We start from the raw sequence: 19,713 nt of genomic DNA, 5'->3' as shown, positions 1-19,713 counted from the left end.
ACACACCGCACTAGGTCAAATGCCTATGAAGTCACCAATCTAACATTTGGTTATTTAATCATGCAAAATTCTAGGAACACCAAAGATCCCTTCACCTACTCAGGGATTGGGCTTGTTAACTTCTTTTATTACAGTGATTTCCTTCCTGAATACATCCTACTTCTCACAACTTTATAGTTTTCTTATGCCCTACTTCTATCCCACCCCTGTTGCTCAATACTTTTTTTGCTTCTCACATTTATTTATTGGGTTTGTGCTTATTGGTAATCCCTAACCAAAGCAAATGAAGCTAGAAAGAAATGAGACCTCAAATCATTTACCCAAGCTAGGTGATTAAGGTAGTAAAAAAAAACAAATGAACTTATCACATCAAAATACAAAGTTTTCAAAACAGTACATTTTATTTGACATCAGACAACATACTCCCCAATTCATCTCAGCTGCTTTTGGGTGTTCACTCATGCTGAGCAAGATTTTTCAATCTTCAAAACATTCAAGGCGCAAAGATTCTGCATTTCACATCAGTTCACAAGTCAAAGTGTGTCTTCTATTTATCGGAGCATTTTGGAATAGGTTCCCTTTGAGGTTGAAGGGTAGAGACAAAGCCATTTCCTTTAAAAACGGATTGGTTCACAACTTCATTTATGCCACAAAAATCAGATGATGATGGAATGTTCTCTTATTCTTGTTTTACCAGTAGTGGTAGTCTTAACGATGCCAGAAACTGTGAAAGGAAGGCTTTTAGTTACTTTCTCCTTTCCATTTCCCAGTAATGCAGCCCCCATCCCCATCTCAAGAAAGGGGTATTACTGAGTCCAGCTGATACCACGTATTAAAAGCCAAACACTATTAATATTTCGGATGTATGTGATGCATAAATAAAAATGTACAAAGTGAAAACTAGAAACATTACACCCAAATCCTCTTCAACTTTGATCTCTCTGCCAATTATCCTTTGCCATTCATCTATTTCCTTCTCCATTTATGGATGTTATTGTTGGCTTGCCACATAAACTAAAGTTTAGATGCTTTGAAAGTATGTATGAATTACAGTGAACAATAAGGTCTTCTTCCTTTGCAGTGAATTTTGACTTTAGCTTTAAGACAACCTTATGATGGACAGGTCACATTGATTTAATAAATAAACCCCATAATTATCTAACCCAAGGCTTAGTTGATAACTATTCAGCCAAAAATTGTTTCTCAAAAACTTTAGAAATGAGTTAGGACAAAGGAGTTTGTCCTCACCTCAACAATGACCAGTTACTGGAATTGCATTCAACTAGAAAAAGCAATCCCCAAGTTAGACCTGGAGGTAGTAAGCCTCTTAAGACCAATTCAGAACAAAGGCAGGCTGCTCTTGGAAACAGGTTTGACCTTTTCTTTCACTCTTCCTCCTATCCCACCCTCTGTGAGTGATTTAAAAATAGAAAAAGTCAAAGCCCAGTTAGGCCTGGATTTAGGTGTGTTTTTTTGTATTTTTTCCCTCCAATTTTTGCCAATTACTTCCAATTTTTATTATTCTTAAAAAGTAAGCATGATAAAATTGTTAAGCTATTTTCATCCACTGAGATTATTCTACTATAATAAGTCCTTTCTTGAGCAGGTTTGATGGTGAGAAGGAGATTTCTAAGATGTAAATTGGGCAGCTGTTACAAAAGAGAAATCATGTCTCCATCTCCAATCTTGCTATGTACTATCCGAGGTTTGTTCTTCAAAGAGATCTATTTAGGCAGTGTATATTTGTCAGAATGTAAAAGGTAAAGAATTGAAAACAGACAAAACTGGTAAATGTGTTTCAAAACCAATTGTGGCTCGAGTTTGAGTGGTTCCCCAAGGCTGGTACCAAAGAAACTGGGGTTTGGGAATTAGTTGTTTGCCATCCCTCCTTCTGCCCAGCAGTGGTCACAGCCATTTTTCATGAGGGATGGGCTAGGAAAAATGAAGTATCTATTATAAGGAGGGTTCCTGCAACTTAAGGAGGAAGTTCAGTAGAAAACCCTGCTTATTGTAGTGGCCAGAGTGGTAGCAGAAATATGGAGTAGGAATCAAGCAACACAATGTAATTCAGGGACTAAGCCATGCCCCTAACCAGAAAACAGACCAAAAGGAAAGTTTTAAAAGTTCTCTGAGAAGGCATTCATTTTTTCATGTCTCTGGGGCCAAGTGAAAACCTAGCAAAGGACTTTATACACAATAGGCACTCAAATACACTTGTAGAGTGAATGACTAAATGAAAAAATGAATGGACAATAACATCTCTCTTATATTTTAGTCTCCAAGCCAATTAAAAAGCAAGTGTCTTTCAGTCAAGATCTTTTTTGTTTTCTATCTGGGAATTAACACAATGCCTTGAAATAGACACTTCTGCTTAATGAAGAGTTTCATTCCATTTCCCATTTCTTATTTTTTTATTGCATCTCCAAGACAAAGTGCCTTTTGTACTAGATCTATTTCATTTAGCATCACTTTCTTCAATGTTTGTATGAATGAATAAATAAAAAGTTCTGTTATTCCCACTCTACAAAACATGCCAAAGAGAAGATGATCTATTTAATCATTCCTTTTCAGTGTCTTAATATCACAGCTACTCAAGGAAGTTTTTTCAACTAATGAAAGAACAGCCGTCTCTTATTAAATTCGTTCTTCTGTTTCCACCATAAGCTAGTGAGATTAAAGTGCATTTTGGTCTAGGTCTTTTAAATCTCTTCATTCTCCTCAGCACATAAGAACAGTACTTTATTCAGAGTGAATAAATTTTTACAAAATATGGAAAATCTAAAAAGAATCTTTTTTATTGCTCAAGGGGCCTCTTGACTCTAAACCAAACCAATGAGCAAATACTTTTAAAACCAGTTGTTTCATCTTAATTCTCATCTTAAACCATTTAACTATAATAAAAGCAGAATGTTAAATTAATGAATTAAAGGACAAACCTTCAGCCCTTTTATCAGTCTTCTAGCTTCAAACTAGGTCAATGAGCAAATGATGTTAAGGACTTTCTAGAACTACGAAAAACGCCTTCATTTTATAATGAATGAACTATGCCTTTTTTTTTCTCTTTTTTAATCTCCAAGGCAAATCAATGGGTTTTCTGGACCTGTTCAACTAATTCATCTAGCATAGTACCTTCCAGAGAACAGGCATTCAAATATTTACTCAAAAAATCAAAGATGTTTTCATATCTTCAGCAGTGGTCTGTGATCTAATGCTCTTTAGACTGCACCCAGTTCACTTCTCTTATGCTCAGGACCTAGAATGATGTATTCTATATAAAAGATGCTCTGTTTATTAATGAGTCTAAAAGCAAACCTGAGCCATTTATTTTTATGCCTTTAATGTCTCTAAACCAGGCCAAGGTGGATCTAATTCACCTCCATCTTCAGCATTCAGCATTTAAAAAACTGATGGAGAACCACAACGTCTTGCTTTTAAAAAAAAAATTCCCATCTATTCAGTCAGGCCAAGGAGCAAGTAGCCTTCTGGTCTGGATTTTATCTTTCAGCCTAGCTCAGCATTTAGCATACTGCCTTGCACAATTCCATTTTTCCCATGTTTTCATCACTGAATAAGCTTAGCAGTGGTTAAGTCACTTTTACTTTTAGTTTGGATCTCACAGCTAATAACCTCATTTCCTCCTGTGAGCACCCCATAAGGATAAAATCATTTTTATATCCTAGGGCATGTGCAGTTCTGAGCCTCCTATAGAAAGTAATCAGTAATCATTCATTAAGCGAACAGTTAACTCCTTATATCTATATAGAATAGTAGATTTTGTAAATTTACACACAGATCTCTGTTGTAAGTTCTATAATAATGATAATCAATTTTTGTATCCCCAGTTGCTATCTCTAGGGATGAGAGAGTAAATAATCAATGTTCATTCAGCACATATTGCTTATATATGTATGGTAGTTTCAGACTTATAAATTAATTTTATACATTATTGTCTGCTACCCAGGACACAATAATGATGGTTTATCTTTGTACCTTGATGCCTAGCAAGGAGACTGGCACATAGTAGACAATAATTATCCAGTCTTGCATTCTTCAGCCATTTAATCCTTTACACATATAATCAGAGTGTTCAACAGTTAACAATCCTTCCTCAAGTTTTTTAGAACTTTTTTTCATAGTATAATGATATCTGTGATAAAATTTTATAAGCCTAGTACTCCACACCACATGAGAAAGTCAATAGTTACATTTATATGGTGCTTTTAAGTTCACAAAATGCTAACATATATACTGCTTTATTCTCAGCTGTAGGCCCAATGAAATAATAAATTTGTGTATCTCTTTAGTGCCTGTAATAGTGAGTACACATAGTAGGCAACTGATATCAATTCATTCATTTAACAGGTACTTAAACCTTCAGTTTGTATAACTATTTATGTTACCTTTCTCATAATGGGTCAACCACACAATGAGAATTTTGTAGAGATAATGTCTATCTCACAGAAAGTTTTATTCACACAGAAAACTAATGTCTTATATTTATATAGCTCTTTATAGTTTAGAAAGCATAATCTCAATTACATTTTCCTGTAACATAGGAAAATATATAATAATATATTTATTATAATAATATAATGATTTAATTTGACATCACCAGTAAAGTCTTGATTAATTAAAATAAGCAATATCTAATTCCTTACATCTAAATAATATAGGGCATAAACCTCCTTCTTCTTACTTGGGAGCATTATCCTGGATTTCACAGTACCCAAAACAATAACTGGCACATAAAAGGCAATTAATATTTATTCATTCATTCATAAACATGTAGCCCATTGGTATTTATATAGTGCTTTAGTTTACAAAGCACTTTAACATGCACTTCTTATCTGAAATTTTTAATTCGATAATGAGAAGACTTTTTTTCCTTTGGACATCTGTAGTGCCTAGCATGGTATCTGGCACATTATAAGTGATCAAAATAGCTTAATTCTGTGTCTGCAGTATATTTTATAGTTTAAAAGCAGTTTCTATGTGTTTTCTTTTCTGCTTCCTGAAATACTGTATTTTTACTCAAAATCACCATAGCAGCAGAAACACAATGGCCACATATATACAAATTAATCATTTATCAAGCACTTAATTCCTAATATCTGCATGGTATTACATACTTTTGATAAAGCACTTTATTCATGCTTTTTTAAATCTTTGTATCCACAGTGCATAGCACAGTAGAATGTATATACTAGTAATCAATATTCATTCATCAACTCTGAAACTTGTAAGTTTTTATGTGCTTTATAGTTTACAAAGCACATCCACATATTTTTCTTCAGGTAACCTGGATGTGATCACAGGAACAGGTGCACAGAAGAAAATTAATATTATTAATCTCTGGCATTTACATCAGCAGTGATAAACTATGGCCCACAGACCAAATCCACTTCGTTCACAAGCTAAAAATAGTTTTTCCTTTTTAAAGGGTTGTAAAAAAATGCAAGAGACTATATGGCCCACAAAGAACTAAAATGTTTACCATCTGACATTTACGCTTTACAGAAAGGGTATGATGACCCCTGATTTACATAATGCTTCACAAGTGACAGTACACTTTCAAATGTTAGCTGTGCATGGCTGCCAATATACTATTAATGAGAACACCTTGTTTTCTTGTGTGTCTTACAGTGCTTTCATATATATTCTCAATCATTTAAATTATTTTCCCTCATGGTAAGGGGGAAAAAAAGGAAAGGATTAAATCTGCTAAATATTCCCAAGTTCTCTCACCTTTAAGCCTAGAGGTGGGTATTAAACCCAGGGGCAGGTTGGCAAAGTCTACCAAATTACTAGGCCACTACTATGAGCAGGGAGTTCAGGCTGTCTCCTTGGGGCCTCACTCTGTCCCAGGCCCAATCATCTTTTTTGTAACCATCACTAGGAATCCAAAACCCCAGGAATCCTGCTCACCCAAGCTCAAAGAAGTAAGGTGCTGCTGGTTGGTGCTTCTTAGCAGGCTGGCATTTCTCATATTTCTTGTCTAATTCTTCTCATTGGCCAGGAGCATCTCTTCACATTTTCTCTAGATAGCCTGGCACTATATTTTCCCCAACAGCCTGATGCTTTCCTCTTCTCATCAGCCTAGAGCTTCTGAGGAAAAGGGAGGACTGAAATACAATGTCATCTATATATGTCTCTTTTCATGTAGAGTGGAGATGAAGAGAAATGTAAGTTTAAAAAAAATACCAAAAACTTGCTATATAGCTCAAAACTGATAAAAACTGGCTTAAGACCGGCCCAGGCATAATACTGCTGATCTAAAGATATGTTTCCTTAAAGTAATAGCAACATCAAAAAAGATATCTCAAAAGAAGTGCGATTAAATGGAGATATGAGAACTGGAAAGGGAGAACTGAAAATGTCCAAGAGTAGGGAGAATAGCAATAGAAAAGAGCTGAGGTTTAGGGTTCTCCTCTTTGAATTTCCTCTGGTCTTGGGGCTTCTATTCTTCCTGGATTTTAGGTCATGGGCCTCCAGCTTCCTGCCTAATTTAGTCTTCAGATATATATGTCTCTCTTGGGCCTTCTGTCCATCTAGAGAGGCTTGAGTCCTAGGTCTTTACATGTGTCTGAGGCCTTCCAACCCTGGGTCTTAGGTGTCTAAGCTAAGGCTTTTTATCTTAGGTCTTAGGCCTTGTGTCTTAGGTCTCAGGCCTTCCATGGATCTCTGCTCTTCGGCCTTCAGTCTCCCATATCCTGGGTCTTCGGCCTTCTGTCTAATACAAGACTTGAGCCTCCCATCCAACTGAGTCAGGTCTTCTATACAATAAGGGCCACCTTCTGTACATTGTGGCTCTCACGGCTTCTGATGGTCTCAGGCCTGAGGATTCCATCTATCCTGGGACATGGGTATTCCATTTTAGTCTTCAGGACTCAAGTCTCAAACCATCTGTCTTCTACTTTGGGCCTTCTATCCATTATGGACCTTCCACCTTCTGTCCATCTTAGGTCTTGGGTTTTACTTCAGTTTTGACTCTTGGCCTTCTACTGGTCTTGGATCATCTCACAGGGAAGCCTGGCATAAGGAACAGCTCTGCAATGTTTATTTTGATAGCTGACACTCTGCATCTACTGGGAAGGGGTTAGGAAGCCCCTTTGTCACAAGCACAAACAAACACACACACATGAGCACAAACATACACATGCACAATAAATATGCAAGGAGAGAGGACTGCATGAAATCAAAGAGGGGCAGACACAGACTCATGAGGAGGCTGAAATACTCAAAGGTGAGTAGAAGGGAAAAAGCAGAGAAGAAACGAAAAACGGAGAGATGAATGCTCAAATGGAAAATCACAAAGAGCAAAGAGACACTGAGGCACACAAAGCAGGAAAAAAAGAGAAAACGGCCCAAGAGAGGCAGAAAGGATATGTAGAGAAGAGAAATGTGAGATAAGGAGTAGAAACAGCAGAAGGAAGGCCAGAATCAGACAAACATAAAATGTCAAACCAACAAGAAAGGGAGGAGGTGACAAACAATCAGAATTCACAAAGAGAAAAAGAAGAGAGAGAGACAGAATAAGATGTGAGCAAAAAGCACACAGTATGTGACTCAGAGACACAAAGGGAAGAACAGTGAAAAAAGAGCCAGATCTAGGAGAGCAAAGAGAATCAGTAACAAAATGAAAAGAGAGACACATCTAAGACAAGGCACAGACCACTCTTAGGAAGAAAAAAGACACTGAGACAAAGATACACAGAGAAGAAACTAGCAAGAGAATCATGGAAATAGGTAAGACACCCTTTAGATAGAGAAGAAAGAGCAAAGACATTCAAGGAAGAAATAGACAAGCAAAGAAATACACACTTATGAATGAAAGACATAAGCAAAGGCAGACATTCAGAGGAAGAGGGTAAGAAGTAGAAGAAACAAGATACAGTGAGGGGCACAACAGGCACAAGAAACATCACAAAGAGAAGACAAGAAAACCAAAAGTGCATTAATAATTACAATAAACTATCATTATACCAATACCACTTATATTACTACCAATAATAATAATTAACAACCACCACCACCAACATAGACGCTCTTCTACTTACAAACTTTTACCTTAGGAATTTCTTACATAGAGCCAAAACATGCTAATTCTGCCCGCCACTAAAATAGACAGTCTTAGTGGTCACTTGTATTGTGTCAAATGAACTTATGAAAGTTCTTGGGTTGCCTTTATACTTACCATGTGCCAGACAGTATACTAACCACTTTACATACATGATTTCATTTAACCTTCACAGACAAGTCTAATCAGAGATTCTAAATTACCAAAGGCCATCACCTAATGAGTGGCAGAGGATTTAAACACAGAATGTGTGCCTCTTAACATTCTGCTACAACTGTTTAGAAGGATTTCCAGAGAGCCAAACAAGATGCCACAGATGAGTGAATATCATAATAAAGGGCCCTTAGAGAGCACCTAGTCAATCTCCTCATTTTATAGCTTCACCTTTCCCCATCTCTTTAGAAAACTGACTTGATTTGCACACCCTTCACAATTACAATGGCAGCTTCAGGGACTGGGTTTCCTTTAACACCAAATCTAATTGCAGATAGATTCTCTCACGATAGAAGGTGAGAAAGGGCCATCCTCTCAGCAAAAAACAAAAAGTCTTTGTCTTAGGTTTCTATATGTTTAGGCCTCTAAGACTGGCAAGGGATCTATGCAGAAAAGATAAAGAACAGACTAGGTGAAACTAAATTACTCTGTGACAAAACTGGTACGCAGACTGTCATGTCTTTTGAGTTGCTTCAGTGCACCCAGCTGGTGATACAGATTTGATCATTCTCCCATCTCACATTTGCCCCACATTACACATTAGGCCACCATACCCCATCCCACACGAACCCCCAACAAACAGCTATTAGTTCTAAAGTGATCCTCACGGGATTACAACACCAACAACTTACTTCATTCTGCTATTTTTAAATGCTAGGGTGCCAGGCATGTTGATCTTCTTTTGGTGTGTTCAGATTTCTTGTTCCCTGTACTGCTTTTGGGAAGGACAATGATTTGGCAGATATGAAGGGAACAATCAGGAGCTACAAAAAACAAGAGGGAAACCATATAAATGCCATAAAGAAGTACTAACTGAGTATTGCACTAGAGTTATGGGAAGATTCAAATTCATGAGCTATAGATATAAATTGAAGCTTTAGGTCCTTAGAGATAAAATATAACTTCCTGATTCAACAGAATAGGAAACTACGGCATAAATAGGAAAATGTCCTGCCTAATAACACTTGGTGAGCCATTGGAAACATCACCATCAATCATAGCCTTATTCCTTTACAGGAATACTAATCTGTACAAAGCCTGTACAATCAGGACTTACTACACGGAATAGTTACCTCTATCTCCCAATCTACCTCCCCTTAATCAGCTTCTCTCATCACTGACCTAGAGTATGCAGGGTTGTGGTTCTTTAGATCCTCCCTGACAATAGATAATTTTGTGCCATTTCTGGTCAGGTTCCCATTTGTAGTTGTGAGCCTTCCATCAATCAGCAAGCATGGCATAAAAAGATATAATTATTTATCTTATCAAAGAGCTTGTTTTGTATTTCATCCCACAGATATCTCAAGGCATCTTGAAGTACGTAAATGACTAGCAAAGTTCTCCAACAGGGCCTCAAGGGAGATTTTGGGGATGAGAAGGTCCAGAATGATGATTTGCCCATGATCAAAGTCACAGATGTGGCAGTTGTTGTCCACATTCTCCTAAAAGAAAGAACAATTTAGCTGTAAGCCTCTCCCAAATACTATAGTCCCACCCTAAAACCCTAACTCATGCAGCCTGCTACTCTCTTCACATCATCACTCTCACCCATCTCACACCCAGTTGTTTCCCAGGTTAGTTAGGGAGCTGTTTTTACCAAAGCAAACACAGTTGATAATGATGAAAACAATCTCAGTGGAAAGCTAAGTGCAATGTATACTGCAAAACAAGATCAAAATTAAAGACTACTTATTATGTTTTTAGGGACACGTTACCCACCTCTGATGTGTGGTAGTTGTCTTGAGACTTCATCTTCCTACCTGGGCCCAGGAAAGAATCTTGATGGAACCTCCTGGCCTAGGGTTGTTGCCCAGTGGTAGTGAGCTTTTCCCCTGGAGGATCCTCACGCCCCATCTCCACCTAGGGATCGTCAAGGGGAATGGGTCACTAACACCGTAAAGCAACAAGCCTATTCTTCTGAGGAAGATCTGGAGAAGAGACAAAAGAAAAATAAATTATTGAAATGCAATACACTAGGAAAGTCTGTCCCAATGAGCAACTAGTGGTTAAATTAAACTTTGTCTACCCTTTTCTTCAGATGGATTGAGGGATGGAGAGTTAGAACTGTGTAGAACTCTATATTCTAGCTACCAGCCTAGCAACATGCAAATTCTTCTATTCATTCCAGCTCCTTTCCTTATATTTTCCCTCATTTCCAAGAGCAATTAAGAGCTGAATAATTACCAAAATTCCCATACTGTGCTTTATTCTCCAGTGTCCACTGATGAGCAATCCTCTAGACTGTGGATTATTAATGTCCTGGTGTTCTCATCATAAAATATAGTGAAGGTCAAGAAATCAAGCAGTTGAAAATAACAGAAGAAGCTAAAGCTTTCTCAACCAAGAGAGCCATCAAGCCACTTAGAAAAGCTACAATGTGGTCTGACTCTCTGAGTTCTGTAAGAATTCTTCACAGTGCCTCGGGCTTCTTTTATAAAGCACTATTTTAAGAACTGAGCAATGTACTTCAAAGTGCCTCTCTCTCACCTAGTTTTGCATCATTCCCCTCTTTTAATTTGTAAGTTAAGTAGCAAGATGCTGGAGCATTGCCAAGGTAAACAGAATTGTTTTCTACTCAATCCACATGGTACATTTCTTGAACAGCTTTATATAAATATGGCACCACCAGAGTCCCAGGATATTCAGAGAAATCAAGAATTGTTATAGGCATATAAAACCCCAGGTATCACAATAGCTAAGCAAATCTACACAAAAGGAAAAAAAGGTACAGAAGGCTAGGGATCCAGTAAGTAGCTTACACAGGCCCTTGGGTCTGTTATTCTACCTTTTAGCAATTTCATGGTTTTTCAAATTTAACAAACCCTCAACTTCTTAAAACAAGAGAATGACAGTGACAATGGAATTAGGCCTGCCAAAACGGCTATGACACAGATCAAGTTGGTACTAGTCATCAACAAACCCTCAGCACTTACCACTAGTCTGCCAAAGGAAGGTGGAAATAATTTCAAGGCCTACTAAACATAAGGCATAGGCTCATTCTCTCTCTCTCCTGCTAAGTAGCTACGAGATGTGAAAGGAAGTAATTTATTGTTTTGCATCTCTCAATCTTCATTTATGAAATGGAGATCAAGATGCTTGTCCTTACAGACTTCAAAGGAGCCTAGCTCTGAAGGATAAATGAAATAATAGATGAAACTCATTCTGGAAAGTTAAAATGTATGTGTATAAGCCAAAAAAAAATTGTAGGAATTGATAAGAACTAGCTCATATTCTGTTTTAAAAAGGAGAGTGGCAGGAAGTTAAAAGCCCTTAAAGCCAAAGACAGAGTTCCCACAAGCATGAGCTCCCCAAACTACCTTTTTCTCCAGGTGGCCTGCAAGCCATCCTCTTTGACTAGTTGGAGCTTATCCAGATTCTCAAAAGGAAAGATCTGATCAATGTAGAGCTTCTTAGAGCTGCCTGCAGTCCTCAGGTCTCACGTGCTCAAATGTCCTTAAGAAGAAAGACAGGGCTCAGGAGGATACAAAACTGTTGAGAAAACCTCAACAAAAAACACTAGGAAGCATTAACCTGAAACATTAGATATAGATGTCTCCTGTCTCTCCTCTCTAGCCTGTTTGGTCTCCCTAAGGTCCTGTAATGGCGAGCACTGGCAGTATAAAAGAAGGATTAGGCAAGTGTAGAAAAAGAACTAAATGGAAATATGGGTCAAACCAATACCCACCTTATTAAAGGCTGACTAAATTTGTGGCCTAAAGGTCATCATCTTGCTGAAAATACTGCAAGATACAGGGTAGCAGAGCAACTGCTACTACTGGCAAGGAGGTACAATTGCCTTGACCATTTTTAATAATTGGCTAGCTGCCTTTACTGTAGGATAGGAGCTCACTGAAGCAGGTCTAAGCCAAGTTTGCAATCTTGAAAACACTTTATATGTTATAGTATGGTGTAGAAAGCACCAGGTATGGTTTCCAGATTCCTGATCAGGAATTACCATAAGGACCTTTATGCCAGTATCAAACAAATTCTAACAGTAGTATGTGGAAGATCACTTATTCAACTCTATTCTCCAGATAAGATGTCCAGTAAAGCCAAAGTGATATTCTATGATGTTCTCAATATGAGCAGAACAGGCTTCAAAATCCCTTGGCAACATCCTTCCCCATCCTTGTTTAACCTAAGATTAGATACTTCATCCCCAAATATAGGCTTCCAGTTAAACATGGCAGTTCATACATATTTATACGTATTTACTCCGCTCCTTCCTGAAACCCCATTAATGATGATAAATGTACACTCCATGTGCAAGTAAATTTACTCGAATTCTTAAATTGATGGATCAAAGCTCAAATTCATTTACACACTCCTTGTTAAGGTATTTAAAAGGAAAGAACTAGATCTTCTGAGCCACTCTGAACCATATTTACTGAGTATGGCTGCTTTAGCATCAAAGCCCTCTAGTTTTGTCATTATAGTGCTGACATATTCAAGGAGCATTCCCTTTCCCTTAAAGGGAATCTAAGGCTAGAGAAAGTCATTACATTTTGGAACTGGTACAGAACCATACATTTCATTAGGGTTCAATATTCATTGAGAAGAATTTTGAGACTCTTTATCTGTCATCTTGTAGCCCAACAAAATGTCAAGGTACTTTAGACATAAAAACCAAGTAGCATAGCCAGCCAGCTGGTTCAAATACTCCAGCTGGAGAACCATCACAGCTAGAAAGGATATCAATGATCATGTTATCCAACATTTTCATGCTCTAGATAAAGAAACCGGGAGCCCAGAAGATGAGACTCCCTCAATGTTACACTACTAGTAGGTGGCCGAGTGGTACTTAAACCCAGGTCTTCTCTCAATTCAGATGTCTTCTAACTCTGGGGTCTGCGCAAGGATTCTCAGGGGGTACAGGAGCTTTCCATAAAATTTTTACCATATTTATATTTTACCATAAAAATAGTCTGGATCAGCTAGATGACTACCTCATAATGGAGGATTGCATTCCCAGATTGGTGGTAAATGGTAATAGTTTTGTTGCCTGGAGCTTAAGAACTGAGGAAAACAATATATAAATGTGTCTTGTGCCAAATGAAAGACAAATAGCACTGCTATGTGCTATAATAACAAGATTTTGCAGCAATTTGAAAAGAGCAATTTGGTTAAGTGCATTAACCAACCAGTGTCACAGCACGTGACAGCAGATACATGTTACACTGCAAAGAAGCAATACCATAATAGTACCATTTTCACATTTTAGTAGCCATTTATTTACTACTATTTTTGTACACTCGCTGTGTTTTATGGTTGTACTATAGATCTAAGCAAAATGATTTTATTCCTATTTTGTTCATACCCTTTAGCTTAAAAGTTATTTCCATGAACTTAAAGGGTGCATAAGAATTTTTTTTTTATTTTTAAAGGAAAAGTTTAATCTAATATAGCAAAATATTAATTATAGAATCTAAATGGTGAGTATGCCAGTGTTCACTATATAAACCTTTCAACTTTTCTGAAAATGTTCATAATAAAATGTTGGAAGAAATAAAGGAAAAATTTGAGATAAGAGCTCTCTACTGTCAAACTTTGTTACACAGATTTCAGAAACAGTGTCTCAACATCTAACATAAAATATTAAAATTATGCCCAATACAAACTTATGTCGTTACTAATCCAGATGCAATACATGTGACAATCATATTACTCAGAGCACGTTTTAAAATAAGCACACCAATTAGCTTGAATAAAATTAAAACACTGAAAATGGCATTTCGGTAACATATTGCCAAGGAATGAACCTACTCCTTGGGTCTTAAATAGGCACTTTGAAAGACTAGCAGGAGGTCACTAAATGGATCTTCCCTGCCCTACTTATGAACATGCCTTTCCCCTCCCTCCCCACCTCCAGTGGTCTCACGGTACTTTAGCTCTCAGAAAAAAACTGGAAGAAGAAATGCATACCCAAGGAACAGCTGACCTGGCTGCACCAGAGTAACTGAATCTGAAAATGAGGGGCAAAATGCAGAAACTGGGATAGATCCTGGTTCTTAAGATCAAGTTTTTTTCTGCAACCTATTATAAGTTTCAAAACTAGCAGAAACATTTAGGGAAGAACAGTCATTTTTAGTTTCAAGAACTTTTAATCAACCTACAGCTAAACTCTTCCTAAACTTAACTATAGAGGCAACTGTCAAACACTCATCTACCCTAATATGAACATAAAAAAAAATCTCCCAACCAAGTCAAGTCGGAGATAACAGATAAGCAAGGAGAGAAGACTATAACGATTCATGTGGTAACAGATTAGTGTTGGAGACATCTGAATGAACCCATGCTTAGCTTAAAATAGATACAGATGGTTATATATATAAATATTTATAGATAGGTACATATACGAGTTAATATGCATGCATATATCTCCTCGCTCTTATCAACTGAGAGGGTTTTGAAGCAATGACACCCCAGTAGCAATGAGCACACATAGCACCCAGATCTTGATTTCTAATACTCTTCTCCAATAAAAAGAATCAGGGCTCCTTGGAGAAACTGCAGATTCTAGGACTGGGATAGGAGATATACAAATGAGCCTGGAACATCTTGTAGTGCCAAAAAGTAAGAAAGTGCTCAAACACAAAAGAAAGAACTCACAATGATGAGGTTATGTCAAAGGAGCCAACTGAAAGAACTCATATTGGCCAAAGCTGGAACAATCTGAACAAAATACAGTATTGGACTATAACCCAGAGTGTAAAATAAATATCCATGAGTCCATACTGATATAAATGAATGACTGAATAAATATGTAAATTGGGGACAAAAGACATTTCCTGTGTAGAAGAATTCCAAATAATTTATGTAGATAGTAAACCATCTAAGAAATGGAGCATAACTTGCCATTCCTTAAGTGTTGGCTGCACTTAGTGGCTTCCTTCCAAAGACTACAGTATGAAAAGGGAAAAAAATAATAATTTTACAAGTAGTGGAGAAGCCTGACAAACTGTACGTTTAGCCAGGTGATCACTGTCAACATCAACAGTGGTTATGTCAGGTTGATAGTACGTACTCTGGAGAAATAAGAATTGCAGTCTACTTCTGTGGTCTTCCTCCCCAAAATTTATAAACCCAGTCTAGTCATGAGAAGAACATCAGACAAATCCCAATAGAGGGACATTCTACAGAATACTTGACCATTAGTCCTCAAAACTGTTAAGGCAATCAAAAACAAGGAAAGTCTGAGAAACTGTCGTAACCAAGAGGATCCTAAGGAGGACATGACCACTAGATGCAATGTGGTATCCTAGATGGGATCCTGGAACATAAAAAGAACATTAGGGAAAAACTGAGGAAATGTGAATAAAGTATGGTCTTTAGTTAATAATAATGTATCAATATTGGTTCACTAATTGTAACAAATGTACTATAGTACTATAAGATGTTAATAATATGGAAAATTGGTTGTGGAGTATACAGTAACTCTCTCTGTACTATCTTTAGAATCACTCTGTAAATCTATAAAACTGTTCTAAAATAATATTTTTTTAAAAATCTCCCAACCAGATGCTGAAGGCTTATAAAATGCAGAGTTTTAAAAAAGCAAGCAAAATGGAACCTGAGAACTGGTAATTATATGTTCCGGATTTTGCTACCATCATTGTTTGCAAATCTGGCCCAAAGACTTGCTCTGTTTTCTGTTTATAGGGTTTTAATTGCAGTCAGTTTTAAAGCTGAAATATATAAGGCCCAAATATTCAAGTATCCATAATATCAAAAAGTCATTAAAAAAAAAACATTAGCAATTAAACTCTTGTTCTTGTTCATCAACAGATTTCCTGGAAGGACCTAGTCAATCCATTATAAAGAGAAGGCAGTGAATTAATAGCTAGTTTTCAGTCAAGGGAGGTATGAAAGGCTGGAAAACTTTAATGATATATAGATTGTAGAGTAATTGCACACCAACACTGCACAATGGCCATCACATCAACAAACATAGCATAAAATATAGTATGCCAAAAGTTTTCAAAGCTATGGATTAAGTAACTCAGACATTTTATAACAGGACTCAGGTACACTGATTTCCCAGACATATCCCTATTTTGAAATTGTTACAAGCATTTGATTATATATTTTATGCAATAAGAGGGTAATACTTAGGTCTGTTGCATAGCCTCTACTATTTCCAGGAAAACTAGAAGAAGAGCATTCTAATTGGTCAAACAAAATAATATCTATCATCTAAGAAATCTAGCACTAGTCAAATTTAAATTTTGTTTCAATCTCTCATCTTAACATGAAGAAATCAAGAGCTCATTTCCAATGTAGGCATCAAACAGTAAAGAAAGAGTTCTTTATTAAACTCATTTATACAGGATACACAAGGAGCCTAACATAACATGTCTCAGGGCTCTAACTTGGAGAGGTCAAGGAAGAGCAATCTAGTAAAGTCTAAATCATCAATAAAAACATAGCCAACACAATGGCACCAATACAGCGATGTATAAATGTGCATGGCCATTGAAGTTTAACTTGTTAAATTCAGCAGATCAGCTAAGTCTCAAACAAATACTTAAGAGCCAACTTGAGTTGGATTTTGAAGGAGACTAGTATTAAATGCTACTTGTCTGTAGGCAAAAATATGGTAGTGGGAAAATCAAGTTTTTTTCCAATCCAGTTTGTAAGACTTGAGGCAGAGGAAGGTATTCGCTCTGTTTAACCATACACATCAGTACTCTTTGCCATCCAAGATATAAAGTTTGGGGGAACAGCTCAGTTCAGATAATCAGTTGCCTTCTCTTTAAGCTGGTGAAAATTTTCCCAGGACACTTTCACAAATAAGAATAATTTAGCAGCCACCACAGATCAACTTTTAATTCTTTACTTCAAGTCACAAACTCCCATCCAGGTATACATTTGATATCCAGGGCCCAGAAACCCTGAAAAGAAATTATGAATGCTTAATCATAGCAGCCATGAGTCCTATGATCTTGTATAATTTAGAGAGGTGGCTAGAGAAATGTGTAGATGGGTTACAGAAAGATAGGTAGAAAAGCTGAAGGGGGATATGGGAAAAGATACACAAAACCGGGGTCAGAAAACTTCCTCCAACCTATATATTAAGGTTCTATAAGGAGGAAAGTCAGAAATCACAATAACCATTTAGAGAAATGCCAAAAAAATTTAAGTGCTTTCTTTTTCAACCCCTTGAAAATTTTCCAAATGACAAAATGTCATTTTTAGGAATTGAGGTATTTAATTCAAGTCCTTGTCTTAATTCATCAGCAGTTCTTAGACAGTGAAGTTTAGATGCATAGTGATTTGATCCAAGGTTAGAGCCAGGCTAGGTGTTCCTATTCCCATTTCAGAACTTTTTCATAATTTTGCCAGCATCTCCTTCTGCCCCCAAACCCATGAAAAAGAACAGTGATTCACTCCATCTAAGAGAACATGAGCTTCATTAAAATGCCCTTGCAAAAAGCAAGGAATAGTGCAGTAGTGCCTGTAAGCCCCCAGCTTATACATCCCCTGAGCCAACTGACCAAGGTACTCCCTAGGCACACCTTGCATTTTCCCCTTGCCATCACTTTGCTCAGTAAGAATGTACCCCCCCACTCTTCTTCCTCTATGCCCCACAGAACTTCTCAGCATTTTTATGATACTCATCAAATTGCCCAACACCATAATGACTTGTTCATTTCTGCATCTTCCATCACATAGCAAATTCCTTGACAGAAATCATGTCTTTGGTTTTGCTATTTATTCCAGTGCCTGGTCCAATAAATATATATTAACACAAGGATTATCTCAATTTTGAAGTGGCCCACATTTCCAGAGCATCCCTTTTTACAATTGCTAGAGAATTTATTTCAAGCAATGAATTGAAATACAACTCCAAGATTCACCTTTGGATGCTGTCTAGTGCAGGCTTCAATCCACCTAAAATTGATCCATCCTTCCTCTTGAGTGGGAGTATAGAACCGGCTGAGAATTCATCCCTTTAAAAAAAATTCCAGTAGATAGTTATGGTTGTATGTTAATATTGAATGATGATTTGATTAGTAGCAATAAAAGATTTCATAAGTGTAGACCAGTGTTTCTCAAATTGGGGTGATAAGAACCCTGGGGGTTTGTGGATATATTCTCATGGATCCCCAAGTCCTACATATATTATATAAAACATTATATATCTTTGACAAAGATATCTTGAATTAGAAATCATGTTTACATTTCAAATAACTTTCTTAAGTCAGTGTTCCTCAAAACACATATTCTTTAGGATCTCAAAAAATTTTGTTCCTTTAAAAGGTGTTTCATCCTGACAAATTACTTCAGTTTGAGAAACAGTGGCATAGACCACGTTTCCAAGAAGGCTCAGGACCATTTGTATATTACCCCCAGTTAGTCAGACAAATAATGTCTTTAGGCATGGGGGCCAGTGGGGAGGGAACAGGCTGTGAGAAAATATGGATTTAATTAAAATGGGCAGTAAGAGAAAAGTCCAGCTCATTAATATGGTTCTTCTTGCTCCTGCTAGGATACATGGATGTGCACAAAAAATGTTTCAAATTTGATGTTAATATTTTTTAAGCTGGACCTTTGTGTTTGTTTTACATCAGGGAGGCTAAGCTTTTTAGCTTACCAAGGTACCTGTTGAAAAAGACAAAGGGGAAGAAAGTATTTCAACTTCATCATAAAGTAGGCAAGGTCATGGGTTTTCTTATAAAACTTATACTTCTCCATTGCCCTCTTGCCAAACAGGTTCCACAAATATCTCAAACTAAAAAGGCATCACTACTCTCATCTGTTCTTGGGCAGAGACAGAATAAAAAGGTACAATGAACAACCGAATCATCTTTATACCCCCCATACTTGAACTTTGAAAAGCTCAAGTTTATAATGAGATTTAACAATCGACGATTTGCCAGCCTTGGCATACAGCCAAACACAATGGCTAAGCCTTATCTCTTGCCATGCCTCCAAAAGAGGTAAAAATCAAATGACATTTAAAATAAACCAACTGGACTACTGCAGATGGCTGCAATATTAATCATATCCTGAACCAAAGAGAAAAAGTAAACCCATCTCCTTCTTTAAGCTTATCCTATCAACTTCAAACCCAAGTGGGCTCCCTTTTTAAAACTCTATAACTTATAATACACACAAGACAGCACTTGATTATCATTTAGTTATTTAAAGTGTGCTTATAGTAGCTCCTCAACAATACAACCATCTCAGGGATGAGATTATATAGGACTATATCATTTCCACCCCTCACTTCAGTATAACCTAGCATGGAGCCAGGTATACATTAATTCTATAATTCTGTTGGTTAACTCATATGATGATATATATATATAAATTGCAGATGAGGTGGGAACAGGAAAGGAGACTTACAGGACCCTCTGACTGTTCTATGGGTAGCATCTAAAAGAAAGAAAATAGAACAGGGAAAAAATTACTTAATAGCT

The 19,713-nt window shown here is 37.0% G+C and overlaps 1 long non-coding RNA gene across 5 annotated transcripts in view; it reads right to left on the bottom strand.

Annotated features, from left to right (window-relative positions):
- Positions 1 to 379: 379 nt before the first annotated feature.
- LOC106803817 (uncharacterized) overlaps positions 380 to 19,713 on the bottom strand; it is a 36,513-nt gene continuing 17,179 nt past the window's right edge. The window contains exons 2-8 of one of the 5 annotated variants that reach the window (XR_015550726.1): positions 18,148 to 18,240; positions 11,608 to 11,743; positions 10,010 to 10,218; positions 9,413 to 9,732; positions 8,923 to 9,054; positions 5,926 to 7,820; positions 380 to 724 (exon numbers count right to left, since the gene is read on the bottom strand). This is a non-coding gene — a long non-coding RNA (uncharacterized LOC106803817). Of the gene's footprint in view, positions 7,821 to 8,922; positions 9,055 to 9,412; positions 9,733 to 10,009; positions 10,219 to 11,607; positions 11,744 to 18,147; positions 18,241 to 19,639; positions 19,670 to 19,713 lie in introns of all 5 variants that reach the window. The other 4 variants (XR_015550727.1, XR_015550725.1, XR_015550729.1 and 1 more) reach the window with 4 other exon arrangements.

The sequence above is a fragment of the Ceratotherium simum genome, chromosome X (genome assembly GCF_057802395.1).
Source record: "Ceratotherium simum simum isolate JZ-2026a chromosome X, ASM5780239v1, whole genome shotgun sequence".
Classification (NCBI taxonomy): domain Eukaryota; kingdom Metazoa; phylum Chordata; class Mammalia; order Perissodactyla; family Rhinocerotidae; genus Ceratotherium; species Ceratotherium simum.
Note: the sequence above shows the minus strand (reverse complement) of the source record. Positions and strands in the feature narration are given on the sequence as shown.